Source organism: Chamaea fasciata, unplaced genomic scaffold (assembly GCF_029207755.1).
Source record: "Chamaea fasciata isolate MVZ Bird 193981 ecotype frontalis unplaced genomic scaffold, bChaFas1.0.hap1 SCAF_1, whole genome shotgun sequence".
In the NCBI taxonomy this organism is placed as follows: Eukaryota; Metazoa; Chordata; class Aves; order Passeriformes; family Sylviidae; genus Chamaea; species Chamaea fasciata.
In genome coordinates this window covers 54728212-54748062 of record NW_027094086.1, presented here as the reverse complement: position 1 = coordinate 54748062, position 19851 = coordinate 54728212, and positions in this window count along the sequence as shown.

Here is a 19851-nt window from a genome sequence, read left to right as displayed (position 1 = left end):
TTTAGGCTTGCTTTGTAAGAGAGATCAAGGACTCCAAGAGACAAAGAGAAAAAACAGTGGGAACTACTGTAAATAGTAACAGTGGTAGTGATGATAACAGTATTCTAGCCCCTGCAGTGGCTTTCATTATAGACTTCAAAGCACAAAAGAAGCATTAATTAACCCTTATGTGATGTCTCTGAGGTGAGGTTTTACATGTTGGTTTCAGATAAACAGACTGAGCATCTAAAATTTGACATAAACAAAATTATATGACAAATAATAAAAAAGACAGAAATAGCTTCGTTTAAAAAAAAAAAAATCAGATGCCCAGTACCTCATCTGGCTAACCAGAAATTCTTGTAAAATTCTACAGAGTTTTTTAAAATGGCTACAAAACCTGTTTGCAAGAGGATAATTTCCATTGTCAACAAAGTCAAAAAGGATTTTCACTTGTGTGTAGTGTAGCGGAATACAAAGGTCCTGGTGCATCTGACATACAATTTGGGCAACTGAGTTAAAGCTGTTGGAGTGTGAAATAGTGAAATGATACATTACAAAGGGCATTTATTATGAATTTAGCATTTTGTCACAACAGTAGTACTTCAGTTACACATTTTGTTCTTTATTGGATGAGATCTCATTATAAAATATCCTGAATGTGTACATTAAATGGATTTAATATAGGACTTAAACTGAATTCAGAATAGAATATGAATTTGAGACATGACTGCACACCAAATAGGAGGAGATTAAAAGACCACACAAACATGAATCCATCAGAACCCAACCCAGCCCAGAACTTTCTTGTGAATTAAAGAACAATGCTGTAGGATGCAATTTCCCTTTTCAATCTGTTACACAGCCTAAAAGAAAAAAAAATTCTGGTTTAATTGATGACTGGAATCTTTATTCGTTCTCACACCAAAATATTCTACTTTAAATCTGTAGACCTGTGAAATCCACACAGACTCAATAATCCTTATCTTAAAGAAAAATACCTCATTATTTATTTGTAAACTGTTCTGAATATCTGCAAAGACCAGAGAAACAATGCACTCAGTGCATGAAAATACAGTGTATAAAAAGTAATGTGCCATCATCACCAGACATAAAGATTCTGCAGATATGCAAGTGGTCATTTGTAGGGGGGTTTTGTTGTATAGCTTTGAAATACATGCACCATAACTAATACAACAAAAAAATGCCTATCTGTCCCAGTGAGGAAAACAGAAAAGAACTATTTTGTGGCAAGTGCATATATGATCTCTAAGGTTTGACGTGTTTGGTTCAAGACGGGGCTTATGAAAAGCTGCCAGTGACACAGCAAATAGCAAGGAGGCATTCAGCTGTCACATTGTCCTATCAGAAGGGCAAATTCAGCACTTCAGTGCAGAATACAACCTGAATGTGCTGATGGAGGTGTCTTATTAACAAATTGGAGCACATCAGTGGTGATTTAGGGTACTTTAGGTAAACACAGTTTATTTAAATTGAGGAGAGATTTTATAGGAAATGGTTCAAGACAACACACTTGATTTCATTTTCTTAGGTTTTGTGGTTATTTGGGGGGTTTTCAGATCAGTCAAGGTATACACTTTTCTGGGTTTTTGTCCAAAATTTCTCAATTATCCCCAATTTCTCTGCTTTCATTCCCTGTCTGGGTCTGTTTCAGAACACATGACCTCAATATCTTCTGAATGAAATTAAGGAAGAAAAATAAATTCCCAATGTATCCCTGGTTGTCCTAAGAACATTCCCTCCATGGAAACAGAACAAAGTCCCAAGGAGCCTCCAGGGACATTCAGTGCAGCTGTCAGGTCCTCTGCACCACCTGCTGTCTTCTAAATGTCACTCGTTTGAGTACTGTTTGCTAGGTTTGCATTACTACTGTGGGCAAAGCAGGAGCTAAAATTGCTTAATTCCGTCTTTGATTCAGTGATACGACACCTGCAAGTCCTTTGTTGGTCCATAATTTAGACAAAATAAAATTATAAATGGAAGTCTTTTCAAAATAAAAACAGCAGACAAGGTGTCACTGCTTACAGCTATGACAAAGAACACTTGGTAACCCTCTGATTCTTAGAGGGGAAAAAATTGTATTTGGACTAAGAACATTCGTGTTTATTTTCCAGTTGAATAGGTATTCTAGTGAAATGGAAACCAACATGATTCTTACGACGTTTAGGGTCACAAAATAAAAATATCCCATTGCAAAGGGCAAAATGGCCGCAGTTCTTACACTTTGGCTTGTAATACCTACAAACCAACAGTGTCTTTCCCTAGGCCTTTCAATTTAGTTATACTATCTAAAGTGCAGCTTTTGGAATACCTTGTCAAAGAGAGAAAGTCCAACCACATCAAGGATGGAAGAAAATAAGTTGAAATAAGAAAGACCTATTTGAGGCACATTTACATAACAGAACAAATAGGAACATTAGTGGATGAAGAGTAAGCAAATTTACTCTTTTTCCTTGGAAAAAAAAGAGATTTTTTAGAGATTTTTTCAAATGTGTCTAGTATCAGAACAGATTTGATAAATCTTATTGTTGTTGTTTACTCCATTTACTCTCTGCTCCATTGAGATGTGGTTGATGTATGAATTGGCATTCTACCCCATCCCTTTTAAGTTCTACTAAGATGCAGTTTTGAAATTATTAAATTATAATAAAAGCTATATGTGTGGCAGCTTGAAATGTTGTACAAAGCTACATCAAGAGGTGTTTTCAGACTGAGGTGTCAGAATAGAAAGAAGTAGAGGAGAAATAATAGGATGAATAATCACCTAATGAGAAAGAAAACCTCACAAAAATTAAAGTGCATACTGGCTTTCAGTAGCTGCAAGCAGCACATGCAACTGAAATTAAAGAAACAGTTTTAATGTATAGACGTGTCCTGGGGAAAGTGCTTAATACGAGACATGATAAATAAATAGGACAATTTTATATGAATTAAAAATTTACCCAAGAGGGTTGGTCTGGTAAAAGAGAAGTTCTTTTGTGGATTATGTGGTACCCTTCTGCAAAATACGTGAACAAATTGGAATCAAATGGATTTTTGAAAGTGAAAGAAAGAAAATGTACCTAGTGCTGGTCATAGTCAGCAAGAATAAATGAGAAGGGCTGGAATGAAGCCAGAGGAGACTGATAACTGGCAAGTGGTAAGAATAGGTATGACTTCCTGTGGAACATAGCATCAGGAACTTGGATGATCACAGCCCTCTCAGATCTTGGTAAATTTACATCTTCCAGAAAGTCAGCTGGATTTAACAGCATGGCAACATCCTGCACAGTTGGGGGCAACAAAAAGAAATTTAAAACTGGTGTTGCTTTCCTGCCGGGTTTTTACATCTCCAGTTGAGAGGCAGCAGGCAGCCCCAGCAGAGTACCTTTATGTGTGTACTTGTTTCATGTCAAAATAGGGCATAAACTGTTGGAGTAGTGCAGCAACAGAGAGAAAGCTTGAGGTTTTCTGAAGGAGGCTCACCAGCTGCACACATAAAAATGTTCTGCTGGGAAAACACAGAACTAATATTCCAAGGACATTTATGGGGAAACAGAAACAATATAATGAGCAAAGAATGGGCAAAACAAGTAGATAATGAGTTGATACTACCATAGTCATTACAGAAGAGATACTGCACAAAAAGCTGGGGAGAAGATAAATAACGAAATGTCATGAGGGACAAATCAGAAGCTTAATGATCTATAGGAAGTTGAAAGTTGATTTCTAAAAGGGCATATTGGGCAATTATAGATCTGTCAACTAAGTAGGAAGGAAGAGAAGGAACCAACATAAAACATTATCTGTCTGTGTGCAAAAGATAACACACTTATTTCTCTGTCATTAAAGCCAGAAATTTTTCAGGTATTGAAAAATACTTGAATTGCTTTCTGATTTGTTGATTGCTTTTGTGTACTTGTTTAAGTTCACTCTTAATAAGGTTTTATTTCTGCTTATTTTAGAATTTCCTAATAAAATATGCCCATAGATTCAGGAAATACATTCCAAGAAACACTTGCCCATCATATCCAAAGTAAGCAGCAACTTAAGATCCTGCATCCTTCCAAATTCAGCTTTATCTTCTCTTTATTGGAATTTTCCCTCTTGGAAGTTCTCAAAAAAAAAGTATTTACAACAATAGGCTGGCATTTAAATGGCAAACAAGACAGTTTACATCATCAAATTTTTTTTTTTAATTTTATGAAACTCTATACTGATGGGAGACAGGCTTATTGTAAGGAATGGTAGCTTCATCATGATAGTTGCATATTGTATTCAATTGAACTGAAAGAGGAAAAAAAATCATACCATTTCCAGAGCACAAAATTTTGCAACAAGGTTGACTAGATCTGCATTTTTTCCTTCTGTTTTCATGACTGAAAATTTCAAACACAGAGAAAAATATGAAGTTGGTTGAAGTTATCTTCCAATCTTGACACTGTTTCACTTTGAACATTCACTGCTAGTTTTTTTTTTTTTTTTAAATATTTGTAAGTTACAACCTTTCTTGTGTGCAATACATACCAGAAAGAGTAAATCTTAAAGGCATGTGTGAGGACAGAAACTTTGCAACTCAGAGTAAGGAATGGACTTTAAGAAGCCTCTCCTCTAACACATATTTTACATCTAATATCTATGCTGCACCTTAAAGAGTACACGTAAACAGCAATGAAGTCATCAGGACCAGAAAAATGAAAGAGGTGAAGTTGATGCAATAATTCTTTCAGTATGCCCAGGAAGAAGGAGACAGGGATATGACTGAACTTAGAATTGCCTGAAATAGAAAATTGTATCTATTTTCATGTGTTAGAGGGGGTATAGTCAAAATGTCAACAGGTGAGAAAGAATATATAATAGCAGAACAAAACCAGAATTGAGACACAAGAACAGAATAGATGATATAAATCAAAACCTGATATTTAAAAAATATAAAAAGGATAATTTCCTTGTCTTTTCCTGAATAATTTCACAAATTCTAAAATTAATATTTTAATTGATTTCTTCTTCCATTGTTCTTACTGCTTCTGCTTTTTAATAACAGCTCCACCAGTAATAATACTTAATTGTATTTAATTTGAATTTGCAATGAGATTTTAATGACATTAAAAGCTCATAATTAACATCCAAAAAATTTTTTTTTTTTTTCTTTGTGAGCTGCATAGACAACTGCTTCTTAAATAAGAAGTAGTCATTAAGAGAGAAATGTTGCTAGTCTGATGTGGTGGGTTAACCCTGGCTGGACAACCAGTGCCCACCAAAGCCACTCTATCACTCCCTTCAAAAGCTGGAAAGTCTCGTGAGTCACATTAAGGACAGAAAAAAGTCACTCACCAGTTACTGTCATGGGCAAAACAGATTCAATGTGGGGAATATTAATGTAATTTATTACTAATCAAGTCAGAGTAGGATTATGAGAAAACAAAAACAAATCTTATAAAACCTCCTCGTTACTCTTCTCTTCTTCTGAGGCTTATTTTCATGCTCTAATTTTGTACCTCTTTCTCTGTAGGAGCATAGGTGAATGGGACGTGGGGATTGTGGCCATAACACCTCTGTCACAGCTTCTTCCTCACTGGGAGAACTCCTCACTCTCTTCCATGGCTCCAGCATGGGCTCCCTTCCACAGGAAACGCTCCTCTAAACTTCTGTGTGAGTCCTCCGCACAAGTTGCCCCTCTTCATGGACTGCTCCAGCATAGGTCTGTCCCACAGGGTGCAGTCTTTCAGAAACAGGTGGAGCCAGCATAGGCTTCCCATGGGGTCAGTGTCTCCTGCAGGCATCCACTTGCTCTGCTGTGGGGTCCTCCATGGGCTGTAGGTGGATTTCTGCTCCTCCACGGACCTCCATGGCCTTCAGGGACACAGGTTCTTTACCACAGGCTTTAGGGGAATCTCAGTTCTAGAGCCTGGAGCAGCTCCTCCCCCTCCTTCTCCAGTGACCCTGGTGTCTGCTGGGTTGCTGCTCTCACTGCCCTCTCTGGCTACAATTGTGCAGTTTTCTTTTTTTCCCCAGTTCTTGTATATGTTATCCCAGAGGCATTACTACTGCCTTGGCCAGCAGCAGATCCCTCTTGGACTGGCATGGACTTTGTCAGATATGAGGGAAAGTTCTGTGAGCTTCTCACAGAAAAATCTCGGTAATCCCTCCACCACCAAAACCTTGTCATGCTGACCCAATATTTCTAATTATAACATACTCAATTTGTATTTTGTCATTAAACCAATTTTTCCACAGCTTCTTAATTTTCTACCATTAAGAAATTGAAGTGCATTGCCTCATGGAGAATGTCATTTGCATTTAGAAATACTAGAAATTACTAGATGTGATATAATTTATTTTTAAAAGAATGCAGAAACCAAATATATTTTTTGTCTCCCCCCAAAAAGCCCTGCCATTTGGTTGAGCTGTACTATTAACCAGATTCCTGTGTCTCTACATTCCCATTCTAATGGAACTGGAAAAACCTCAAACCTTGTGAAACACCGAGTACCCTTCACTAGAGCTGTGTGAATTGAATAAGAAACTGAATCCATGAGTTCATCTTAAGTATATATAACTGCAAAAAAAATATTAAAAATGCACAGTGGATGTTGCTACTTTCCAACTGTCTTGTTTTAGACCTCTGTTCTGAAAGTGATACCATAGGTATCACTTAAATTACATCACAAACTAGAAATCTTGCTTTATCAGCCCAAATTTAACTATTGTTATGAAAATCCATTAATTCACATCTTGGGTAGTTTCACTGGTATTCACCTTCTCTGAGCCTGGGAAGTAACACTGTCTGGAGAGCACTTCATTGTGCGCTTCTCTTCCAAGCTGTGGTTAATTCAAACTTCTGTGGTAAGAATAGGAGCACACAGGGCCACAGCTTCATGATCTGGCCTGCCACTTCAGCAGGACTTCAGCTAAACACAACAGCATTTGCTTACTTCTAAAGATGGAGACAAATGCAAAAATTATGTTTAGAGGAAAATATGAGCAGGCATTCTACCTATCAGCAGGTGTTGGAAACAGCGGGACTTCCACATTTATTTTCTATAATTCCCATAATTACTGCCCCAGTACTTGCTGTAATGATGTCACAGCAGGTGACAATTTGTGCATCTTAGTGCTGCGATGCTCCTTGTTAGAAGTACCATTTTGGGATAATATCCAAGGTACCTACCACAAGTCTCTACTTTGTTGTATAAACAGCTTTCTTGACTTATTTTCAGCACATAAGAAATGTTTTAGTTAGAAGTGTCTACCTAATATAAATTCTAACAACATTTGAACCCATGTACCATTTCTTTTGCATTCCTGTGCAAACCATCCTCGCTTACATTTAACAAAATTTCACTGCACTTTGTTCTATAAGTGTACTTTTTCTTTGTCTCAGAAATATACATTTGAAATTAATTTAATGTTTCTTGAAAGTTGCTGATGTGAAAGCCTTTGAACCTGAAACTCTTCGTTTCCCACAGAACAGATTCTTTACTGCTCAGAGAGATACTTTCAGCTCCCATGTTTTCTTTACCTTTAAACTTTTCATGCTTCATCAAGGATATAAATATAAATATAAATATAAATATAAATATAAATATAAATATAAATATAAATATAAATATAAATAATATAAATATAAATATACAGGGGATTTAGTTAATTTTAGACCACAGAAGCACCTCAAATTATTAATGAATCACAGTTAGTCTGAAGTGCATGTCATTTAAAGAAATACCAATGACTACTTATGGCTTTTTCATTGGAGTGTTTTAAAAGAGTATTCAGTTGTGATAAACACTACTTATGTGGTACTTTAGAGCTTCTCCAGGAAAGTCTATAGTAATAAAATATGAAAACAGAGAAATAATTTTTCACTTAATGCTACCTGTTGTAAAATTAATGAATGGAGAAAACAGACAAATCCTTTTTTTTAATCTCCTTCTTATCATTGTATGAAATATATAGTACTTCCTGTTTCTCTTGCCTAGATTAAGAACTCTGCATATGGATGTTTTATCTGAAATATTATTTTTTTAGTCTTGAAATTTTGTCAGAACTTCTGGTAGGACATGCTTTGTCATGCCAGTGGCAGTCTTCTTCATTAGCTGGATGAAGTAAAAAGGTGTAGTAATATATCTATTTTTCTTTTTTTAAGGGTATGTATATTTTTACTCCTTCTAGGAAATACTGAACAAAAATGAACAGAAATAAATGTGAGAAATTAACAAAGAACCATATTTATAAGCAATTAATTAAAATACACACAACTGATCAAATACGAAAATGAGTTCCAAGTGCAAAATGCTGTAAAAATCTGACTACACTTTTCGTATCTTTATTAAAAACCTTCAGACAAAAATTCACAACTGGTATCAGTATCATCTCTTGTAAAATATGCATAGTTCTTTTTTATTTTACACTGTGGTTGTAAGTTAATTAAAGAATATCACATATTTAAAGATTTTTTAACACAGGCATAATATTCCTGAAAATCAGAAATTAAGAAGAATGTTAAATGATAAAATATATGTAGAAGTGACAAATTAATAGTAAAAGCAGATGCTAATATGCTTGGGTTGTTTTATTTAATCTCTACATTTCACATTTAATTATGTCAGTGTAAAAAAAATCGCATCTCAATCCTTTTAAACACTTGCAGCAATATACAACATCATCCTTTCCTTTTTTGTTTTAAATATCTGTAGGCCATTTTTGAATCATATTAAGTATTCAAGATTATATTTTAAATCTGTTTTTTCTTTCTGTGCTTATGGAGTAATTGCTGCATAATTTCATTAAATGCCAATGTACATGCTGTTTGGATAGTCTAATATATCATGGTACCTCTCTAGGAAGTACTCAGGGCCATGAATTAACTCTGATTTCCACTTTATTCTATAATTAGCAATTATTGGCGAGCTGAATGTTTACAAACAGAGCTACACATTTTCACACTGACATATTTCACAAAATCTTTGCAATTTCATGGGTAATGACAATGTAATGCACAGTGTAAGTTAAGGGTGTTTCAAGGACATTGTGCACCTTGTAAGCTGAAATTCCTTGGTAGTATTTGAAGCAGAGACCTCACTGTACCACCTATAAAAACTCTGTGTTTTAATAAGGATACAATCACAACTAACAAATGTAAGTGTACTAAATTAGTGTGACCAGCAGCATGTGTTTTGTACTGCTGTGATAGCACAGCCAGGCACCATGCAAAAGAATTTTATGTAAACGTGGTTGTGACCACCAGTGGGGCTAAGAAGGATTGGTGGAGCTCAAGGGATTGGTGGAGCTCAAGCTCAACCAAGAATCTGCAAGATACAGAACAAGACAAGCAGAAGAAACTACCTATAGGCAGGACCTCCTACAAAATACCCCAGAAGAGTGAGCAGGAAAATCAACAGCCATATAAGCCCTGTCTGGTGAGAAAAGGGGTAGCAAGAAGGCTAAAACACTGACAGTGATGAGAAAGGATGAGAAGACAGGAGTCTTCTCTGACTTGTCTCACTGAAGGTGTCCAGGCTGGACACCACGGCCTTGGTAGCTCAGTATCACCAAGGAGCATGGCACTCATTGTGAACTACACGACACCACCTCCAGGACACAGTGTGCTCACCACTAACTTCAGACATACCTGTTAACTTTTGTGAGTTCGTAGTGGTAATGGATATTAATGTGTGGGAGAAAACCATTAGCATGCAGTGTGTTGGTAACGAATGAATCTATTAAAGTTTTGTTCTTTAAGCATGAAAGCAGCTTGATTTATCAGTCTTCTAAACACTCCCGTCAAAACAATTTCTAATCTCTTAACTGAAATACATGAACATATATTTAGTTGTAACAATATATTAACATTTGTAATATATTATTGTTTGTGCTGTCAAAAGAAGAAAAATAAACCATGTAGAAGATCAGACGCTCTAAAGAATAGATTTAACTCTTCCAGTGTAAATAAAAAGTTTTCTCTAAGGTTTATTCAAGTCAAAAAGAAAGTTAACAAAGATTGGTAATGTTTTTCCATTTCATCACAGGAGTAAAATTTGTATTGAGGTTTCTAAAATAACTCTTGAGTCCTTCTCATTCATACACAGAGGTAATTCATGCTTTATATTGTTGCCGATGAAGGAGAATTGCTCTTGTTATGAGTAACTTGAAGGTTCTTGTTGTACTGTGTCAATTTTGAGAATTAATCCATTATTATCAACTGGATAATCTTTAAATTTATCTCTGGTACCTTTGTCTACACTCGTGCTTGTTCTTGAATGCTGCAGTTCTGACACACAAATCAGGAAATAAAGTGTGGGCCTTAAGTTTGTTTCAAGAAGAAGGAAAAAAATACTCAGAGTTTTGCTTTACTACTTCTAAATAGTCATCCCAATTAAATCTTTAGAATTTTTAAAATGAAGAATTGAATTTTTCCATGTAAACTAATAATTTAATTGAATAATAAATTACAGGCATAATAAAAGTACTTAAGAACACTAGTAATGGAGACTACTCTTTCTGGCATTGTACAGTGCTAAACACCTTGTAAATTTCAAAATTGAAAATTTACTTTTGCCTGATGTGTTACAATCATTTACATCATTAGCATTGGGAGAAAAACAACAAGGCGAACTTCTAAGGGAATAATGCATTCACCCTTTCTTTTCTCATTTTCCAACAGCAATTCAATGTGCTTTTCTGAAAAGATGGTGACTGATGAGAAAGCTCTATTGATTCATCTCCATCTCCTGGTCTGAGATAAATAATGCCTAAAGCAAACTGGCTTCAAAGAGACACATTGATTTGAAGACAATTTAAATGGAGAGAATATGTGTGTGGAGGAAAGAATTTCTCTACAAGAACCAGATGCAGACTATCAAACTAAACACATTTAAAAGATATTGTAGAAATTATGCTGTATAATGGTTACCAGAGTCCTCAGAAGTCCTTTCACACCCATCCAGTTTCATAGAGCTATATGTTGCCCAAAGGCAGTCCCTAGTATTCAGAACAAAGAAGTAAATTTCTAGAGACTGAGCCAAAATTATGCATCTTACAAAACTGGGCAGTATCTATCTTTAACTATGTCTTTTTCTTGTTAATTTATGAGCCACTCTGGCAAATTTCCAGAAAGCTTAAAACAATAAAAGTCAAAAATCTACCCCCAAAAGACTTGTTATATGATATAATTTCCCTTCCCTTCTCTTCATGGCCTTGCTTACATAATTATGTAATTACACAGTTTTCATTCATTTCTAGACTTTGTTGTCCTCTCTTGAGCAGCTCTCACAAAGAACAGTTTTTCAAGCCATGGAAGGAACTACTAGCCAGTGTGGATAAATTTGAAAAGAGCATACAAGAATCTGTGAGCTTGGAAGTCTATCAGCTTGGAAACTGGTTCTTTTTGTGATGAATCTTCAGATCCAGTGACAAAATTACTGTCAAGTTTGTCAGGGAGCAGTATCTGATAAAGTCTTACAGAAATCATATAAATACACAGAATATAAAGTATAAGTAATTGCATTTTTCCATAACTTGCTTCAGGAATTAATTTTTCCTATTTATTTAATGTCTATCTAGAATCAGCTAATATTTTGTTCCCATTTCTGGTTATTGCCAGGTAAATTAAGTGCTCATTACATTTCTCAGACTCAGTACTCTGTTGAAATTCTGTTTCTCTGATTTGAGTGTACATTGTTAACAGACAAATTTACTCGACTCTCATTGCACACTGCTGTAAATGAGTATACAACATGCAAATCAAATGAAAGGCAAGCCTGTAACCTAATCCATGAATCATGAGGGGAAACATAGGGTAATCTGCTTCTTCTCAAAGATACTCATTTTCATTGTGTGAGAAATACGAACACAGAAGAGTAAATGAGAACAAGGCTCATTCTATGTAGACAGAACTCATTTAATATACCTTTAGTATTTAAGGGAAACATGATTAACAAAAGAAGACTAAGGATGATATTTATATATTCATGCATTCTTTTTAAATCATGCAATTCTGAAGTGCTGAAGGGCTTTTTCATGTTACTTTGAGTAGAATTAAAGCAGTGACTGGCTATTTTTTTAACTTTTTGCATTTTTTTATTAGCTTGCATTCTTTGTGATTTCTGTACTCAGTAAAATAATGTCCTTGTCAGCACCTTTAAAAGACATTGATACAACAGAAAGAAATGCATGTCCTGTATTCACTGTGAATGAAGCAGGATGACTGGTTCAAGCTCAGTAACTGCTCTCTAATAAACCTGTCACTGCTAGAAGCAAAGCAAACACATTCCAAACAATCCAGTAATTATCACTTTTGTGCAAAGATAGGTTTAAACCAGAGAATTTTTAATTCATGGCAAGAATTAAGTAACTTTCAAGTTCCTGTCTATCACAGTGTCCACTCTCAAAAGTGCGTGAGAATTCTTTGTGATTGTAGGACATTGGTTTTTCAAATATCCTATGATAAAGCTGAGACATTTCCATCTCTCACTCTAAGTTATTCATTATCTTTGCAGTAACAGCTAGATTTTACAGGTTTGGGATGCAAAATATGTTAAACCTTCTTATCTGTATTCAGCTCAACTGTCATTCCCAGTTATGTGTTGTAACTAGACTTATGTAGTTATATTGTGTCAGCTTAAAAAGAAAGAGAGAATGAAAGAAAAAAAGATTTCTAGATCATTGTCAGCTGCAACAGTATCATAACAGAAGTCTTTTCACATTCAACCAGATATGTAAATGCAAGTCTTACTACTGAAAATGAGACTCACAAGGACTTCTCTTCCTCCACTCCCTCTGGAAATCCATGAGCTTCAAACTCAGTTGGTCTCAATTTCCAGCTTTGCGAGAAATAAAACAGGTCCAAAGAATTGTCATTAACTTAATATTTCCCAAGGAAGTGAATGACACAAATAGTGCCTCATCCAGATTAGAGCTGAAAATAAAGGCAAACTCTGCTGCTCCTTAAAAGAAAGGCTGTTGACTGGATTTGGGGGTCTCAGCCTTCTGTACACACCTGTGTCCTTTCTGAAAGAGCAGAAAAGTTACAGAAGGGCACCCAAAGCATATAATAAATGTATGTTTTACCTTCAGTCACTGAGCCAAAAGACACTTGACAGTAAAAGTTCTTTACAAAGCACAAATCTCTGGCTACCTGTATATAATTATCAGGAAACAAATGCTTTTCTATCCTTATCACCTTTAATGTTCCTCAGTGATACTGCAAGGAGGAAAGAAACAAAATTTTTTAAAAAAAATGTTTAGTGGAAATATTTTTGCTAATTCACAGAGTTTCTTTAGGTTTTTTATCCTTTATCTTGTACATTATCTCATTTGATTGTCTTACTATGCAGAAATATGCTATGTAAAGCCTTTGTTATGCATTTTATACATTGAAAAAAATTAAAGAATGATGACAGGTATGATGATCTCGGTATAATCCAAGATTAAATTATGTAAATTAATTAAATTACTGAACTTCAGAAGTTGAACAATAAGTCATTGCAATACAAATTGACTGTGAAACTTCTAAATTAAAAGTCAGGGAAAGAGGGGAAATATTTTTAAGGTTAGTTATATTTAATGAGAATTGCCTGTGGGAATAAGCCACAAATATAAAAGTCACTAGGTTGCCAAAAGTTCAAGTGGGATTACTTGTCATAAAAGTGTCATTGGAAATGGAGATAGAGAGTCCTATACTAGAGGGCTTGGTGATAGAGAATGGCTCTCCAGGATCAAAATTTCAAATTTAATCTTGATTCATATTCCATGTTGGTACTTAATTAGATTTATTGTCACTTGTTTCATTTAGTTCTTAATGTAATGACAACTAGACCTATGCATCCATTCATATGGACTAAAAGAGAAATGCCAACCTCTGTTTGTCCACATGCCTGGGGATTCCAGCAAGTGAAATGCATCTCAGAGGATGTCTGGAAGCCTTAAACCCACCATTTTATGTAGAGTTGATTATGAAACAGTGATGATCCAAGGCTGTCCTTAAAATAACCATTGCCAGTTTGGTAAATCTAGCTAGTGAATGTAACATTACACTTTGATATTCTTCTTGACTGGTTACAGTAAATTTAAATAAACATGTTTATTTATAAGGATGATAATGATCATTGCAGGCTTTCCTCAAAAGAAGGCATTGCAAATTCATATTTGCTCATGGAGTAACTTTGAAGGGTTTTTTTTTTCCTTAGTAACAACTTCTAAGTGAAAAAGTACAGATTTCTTTTAAAAACATCTTTTATTGAACATATGTTTTTCACTGATACTCTGCAGGGAATGTTTTTCTAAAAAGCAAACCAAACAGCCTTTGTGTAAATAGTTGGGAATACAAAAGCAAAACTGCCAGCTAACTTTCCACTTTACTACATAGATAACATCCTCATAGGATGCTTAGGAAGACAGTTCTAGAGCAGTTGATTTTGCTTTAGCATTTTTATTTAGCCTATAATATAGGTACTGCTTCATATAATTTTGTTGTAAAGAGTTGAACCTGTATGCTTGGTAATCCCAAACTGTAAAGTATAAATCTCATTTCCTTCCCTACCTTATTTTTTGGTTTGTACATTACACAAATTCTGTGGAGGACAGCAGTGCATGATCTCTGATAATTCCTGCCTCTAGCAGACTGAGTAATCTCTTCAAGAGAAATTGTTTGGATGGAAAATGTAAGGGCAAAAAAGTCAGTCCCTTTAACTCTACTCATCCGTATGCACTGATTCTACTCATGTTAGTGCTACAACACCCCATAAAAATATACATCAGTATTTTCAGACCTGAACACTAAACACCATTTCAACAATCTATTTGAGGTACCCTGCAGAAGTCTGAGATAAAAAGTATTTGAAACAAACTGGAGTTCCTATCAACTGTATCAATTGGACTTCTGGAGGTACAGCATACAGAAAGATTCCTATACTTCCATATATATATATATATGGAATTAGTAAGGTGATGATGGGTAAGAAAAGCAATGAGGAATTATCATAAGATGTGGGTTACATGTCAAACGCAATTAGACATTAATAGCTGTACCTTCTTTTATGTCTGAACTATAGTGGAAACAATTGAGAAGGTTGGAAACAGTATAAACAAGTGAAAGAGATAATTACTTAAAATAATTGAAAGAATAATTTCTAAAATTAAGGACATGGGGATAAAAAGATTGGGAACATTGGTGGTTTCAGCCTTTTAAAGTAATACTGGCTTCTATAATTTCTAGTACCTGTCTGATAATATTTTAGTGTTCCTTTGCCTGCTCATGCAGATCATTTAGCTCAATAACCTGGCTCTTTGTCTCTGCTTTCACTCTGAACTACCTTTATATATTAAGAAAAAATCTTTTTTTCTACCTACTAACCATATTTTTTAGAGTAGTGCACGTCCTTTTCCATCTTATGACATATAAAAAGTCGTATTTAAACAGGATGTCTCCCAGAGGTTGTTGCCCAAGCTTCTCTTTTATGATTTTCCCTTTTAAAACTCTCAGGTTCTAAGCCAAGTTTTACATGGACCTAAAGGGACAAAGTGTTCCCTCCACACACAAAGGGACTAGAGAAGGTGGAAAGGACAAATTTCAGAACAAAAGCAATTAAAAAGTGTGAAAATGAAAGTGACAAAGCAGTTTGAAGACTCTAGTGATGAAGAGAAATTAAATGCTCTGGCATGGGATTTACTAAACACACCTGGCAAAAATAGTGCTTGCCCTCTTCAAGGGTCATTTTAGCAGATATTTTCCTATTCTCTTACTCCTCCTTTCAATTTAGGGCCTACATTAGAGACTTGTTAAAATGACTGACCACTGTTTATGAATTTCATGGTAAACACTTGCAAAAAAAATACAGAAATATTCTTTCTGAGTTAATTGACTTCTGGGTTGTGTCAACCTGGAGAAAATAAGACAAAGATTATTATTTTCCCCATAATAGTCTACATGTGGCAGAGGATTGCTCTTTTACACAGTTCCAGAAGATGATTTTTGACTTCAAACCCTATTTCCTCTACTTCTACAGTAAGATTTCATCAATTTCGAAATCATCACAAGTGTCTCTGAAAAAAAATTGTGAGGATCTATGAACTTGACCACAGGGTACAAGCACAAAATCATATTTTACACTGAATTTGCTGAAAAACTTTGGAAATTAATGATTTTATGACAATTACATGGAGCAGAAATGGGCAAAAAAAGCTGTTTATTGTACCTATAACTATAATTCTAAAGATAATCACGGAAATAAAATAATATCTGATACCTGTGCTATCATAAAAATACCAGTTTAGCATATCAAAATCATTCAGTCATGTTGCTCTACCAATGATTTTCATTTACTCGCAAAATATGGAAAAAATGTTGATAAAATTATACGTTCTATTCTGAATCCTCTTAATTTATTTTTATATTTTATTGTGAAGATCATTTAAACATATTAGAGTTCTAATCTGAAATTAAATTCTTCATAATTATTGATATCTTAAGTAACAGAGATCCTCTCATGTTTAGTTACCACACATTTTGTTTTATTTTAACTTCTTATTTCAAAAAGTAAAAAATCATTGAAATGCAAGAAATTGTCCATTTTCGAAAAGCAGCATTGCTAAACCAACTTATCACACAATAACTCTTAGTCATTATGTATGATCACATAAATACCCGAACAAAAGAAAAGATATATTAGTCATGAAAATCTTTAGTGTATTTTATATATAAATAATAGTTGGTCTCTCAAAAACCTACTCCATATGAACTAATAGAAAATACTAAAGCAAAAAAATTCAAGCAGGGTATTTGCATTTTTGCTGAATGCAACACAAAAAGATCATCTGAAGAAAAACAGATTAAACTTTTTGATACTAATTTTTGCATTACGATGTTCATTGTGAAGATACAGTCAGAAAACTGGGGATGAATTCACCTGTGTAGTGATCCAAATTTAAATCTATTTAATCAGGGCTGGTGTTCTAATTATAGAAAAGCTTAAATTGTGAGCACTATCAGTCAGCAATAATTTAATGTAGCCACATGTGTATGGCAGGGGTGAATGTCCAAAAATATTTAGTTTAATTTTATTTCTTAGACTAAAAATAGGGTCGAATTGGCAACTGTGTACACCCCAAACAGTTTTTACCTCAATCTTCCATATTTTAACACTTGAAGTGAGTGAAAATATGATGATTAATTTAGTTGGATAAACTCACTAATGAGAAGCTGAGCCCTCAGATCTTAAGTATGGTCATTCAAAGATTTTGAGCTGTGTTGCCTTTGAATTGCACTTTCCACTGGCACTTCTAGAATTGCATAAGGTTCCCACAATGAGTTTTTATTGCATTCTCTGCTTTATTGCATAACTCTGCTGATAGAACTGTTCTTTCTGAGGCAAGCAAGATGAAGATGTATCTTTTATGTTCTATCCTCATAGCTAAAGTGGTATAGCATTATGTGGAAAGCTTTAGTCTATTAAAAAACAATGTATTTCTATGGATTTTTTAATTTTTCTGTTTTTGCAAACTCTTCTGTATGCTACGTAAAACAAGACTTCATAAACTCACTAAAGTAAGTTTCCTGTCTTGCACAAATACAAAAAACCTCAACCAACCAATGCAAAAAACCTACCAAACCAAACCTCAAAGGCCATATCCCACCTTAAAATATTCAGATTATACAATCATATATCAAATAACTCCACTATCTAAGATTCCAGGTTTCTGTAATACACTTGTTATCCATGAAACCTTCAGTTTTTGCATTTGGAAAATCCATGGTTAATATTAAAATTAATCATATGTTTATCATGCAAAATGATGTTGCTGCATTAATTCCTGAAACAAATCCCTTTGTATATAAATTTAGCAATATCGTTTTAAATTGATTAAGGACTACTGAGCTTTATTTAATATCCTTTTCTGAGGATTTGTACTGATGTTTCAGAATTGTTTTTGTTATATCAATACGCATTTATTGACTGCAAATAAATAGAAAACAGTTGAATAGTTACACATTTACTTGAGCCATAGCGTGTCATAATTTTGAGATGAGTTATGTACATTTCATAATGGCAGTAAAAAATACTCAAAATAGCTTCATAGATGGTTTGACCCCTATTTAAATTAGAAACCTATGAGGTTGCAGAAATAATTAGATCTTTCTCAGCATTGCAACTATTGATTCATTAATTTTATTAAAAGTAAATAATAGAATTTTTTTTTTTTCGAAAAAGGATGAGGAAAATTTCTAAAGTGGCGAAACTGTTCTTATTTCATATGGAAGTGAAACTGATTCTTGTGTGGTGAAATTGTGCTCAGTTTTTCAAAATGCTTTATTTTCTCTATTAAAATGCATTGTGAGTTCGCTACTGTCATAAATGTGGAGAATTATGTCTACACGAAAAATATGTACCATTTTTCCTACAAAGGAGAAATATATAGTTTGGTATTTACCATTTGTCAGAAAAAAATAACATGAAGATTAGTTGCACAGAAATAAAAGACCTTTGAGATTACAGTATGAAAATGCATCTTGGAAATCTAAACTTCCAACTACCCACAGCTCATTTTAAAGCAAATGGCAAGCACATCTAAAATTAGTATCCTTTGCTTTCATTTTTAGTGTTCATAATTTGTGCCTGTGCGTAGCCTCAAGGTCCTTCCTACTGTAAGAATGTCTTCATATTAGGTTAATCAAACAAATAAAGCTTATTTGCCAAAAACCCCCCACAAACAGGGAAAAAAAAAAACCCAACCAAAAACCAAAACTCAAAAAACAACCACCAAGGAGGTGAAATTTCCATTTTCTCAGCAAGAATGCACAGTCCTCTACCTTGAGGTGGCTCATAAACCAACTGAGAGCTTATGGGTAAGGATTACAGAGAGGACAGGTATGAGTGACACTGCAGCACCATTGGCCACCTTCTCAGGAAGAACAAGAGGCTGAGGCCTTCTAGAGGCAGTTAAAAGCAGCTTCATGTTATCAGGACCTTGTACCTGAAGGGAACTTCAAGCACCACATCTGCTGGAGGGACAGCACAGCATGATTTAAGGCATCCAGGGGGTTTTTGGAACACAGAGACAACTTCTTGATCCAAGTGATAGACGGGCCAAAAAAAAGAAGTGCTCCGGAGGTTCTCATGCTCACAAGGAAGGAAAACAAGGAAGGGCTTGCTGGAAATGTGAAGGTTGAAGACAGTGGCCATAAGATCATGGAGTTCAGGATCTTGAGAGGAAGGGGCAGGGCAAAAAGCAAGATCACAGCACTGGACTTCAGAGGGTCAGAGTTTGGTCTCTTCAATAATCTGCTCAGTAGACTCCCATGGGAGCCCGGAGCATTCTTGGAAAAGACAATCAGATCAGGGAATACTTAAACAGATTGAAAATATGTAAGTCTGTGGACCCTGACAGGATGCACCCATGAGTCCTGAAGGAGCTGGAAAATGTCAGTGTGAGGAAACTCTTGGCAATCTTTGAACAACCATGTTTACTAGGAGAAGTGCCTGAAGATGGGAGGAAAGAAAATGTCACTCTGTCTTCAAGAAGGATGAGAAGGAGCCTAAGGGATTTATTTCAATGCTGAGATAGTGATGTAACAACTAATCCCAGAAAAAAAAAAGTTCAATTAAATGAAAACCAGAAAATGGTCAGAAGAAGTAAGCATGGATCCACCAGGGGGAAGTCATGCTTGACCAGCCTGCTGATACTGTTCCATGATGAAATGACTGGCTTGATAGATAAGGAGAGAGCACTGGGCATTGTCTGCCTTCTCTTTCATAAGGCCTTTGACATTTCCCCCCTAAGATCTTGATAGACAAGCTGATAAAGCACAGACTGGATGAGCAAGTAGCAAAGTGAGTTGAAAATTGTCTGAGTAGTTGGTCCCAGTGGGTGGTGTTC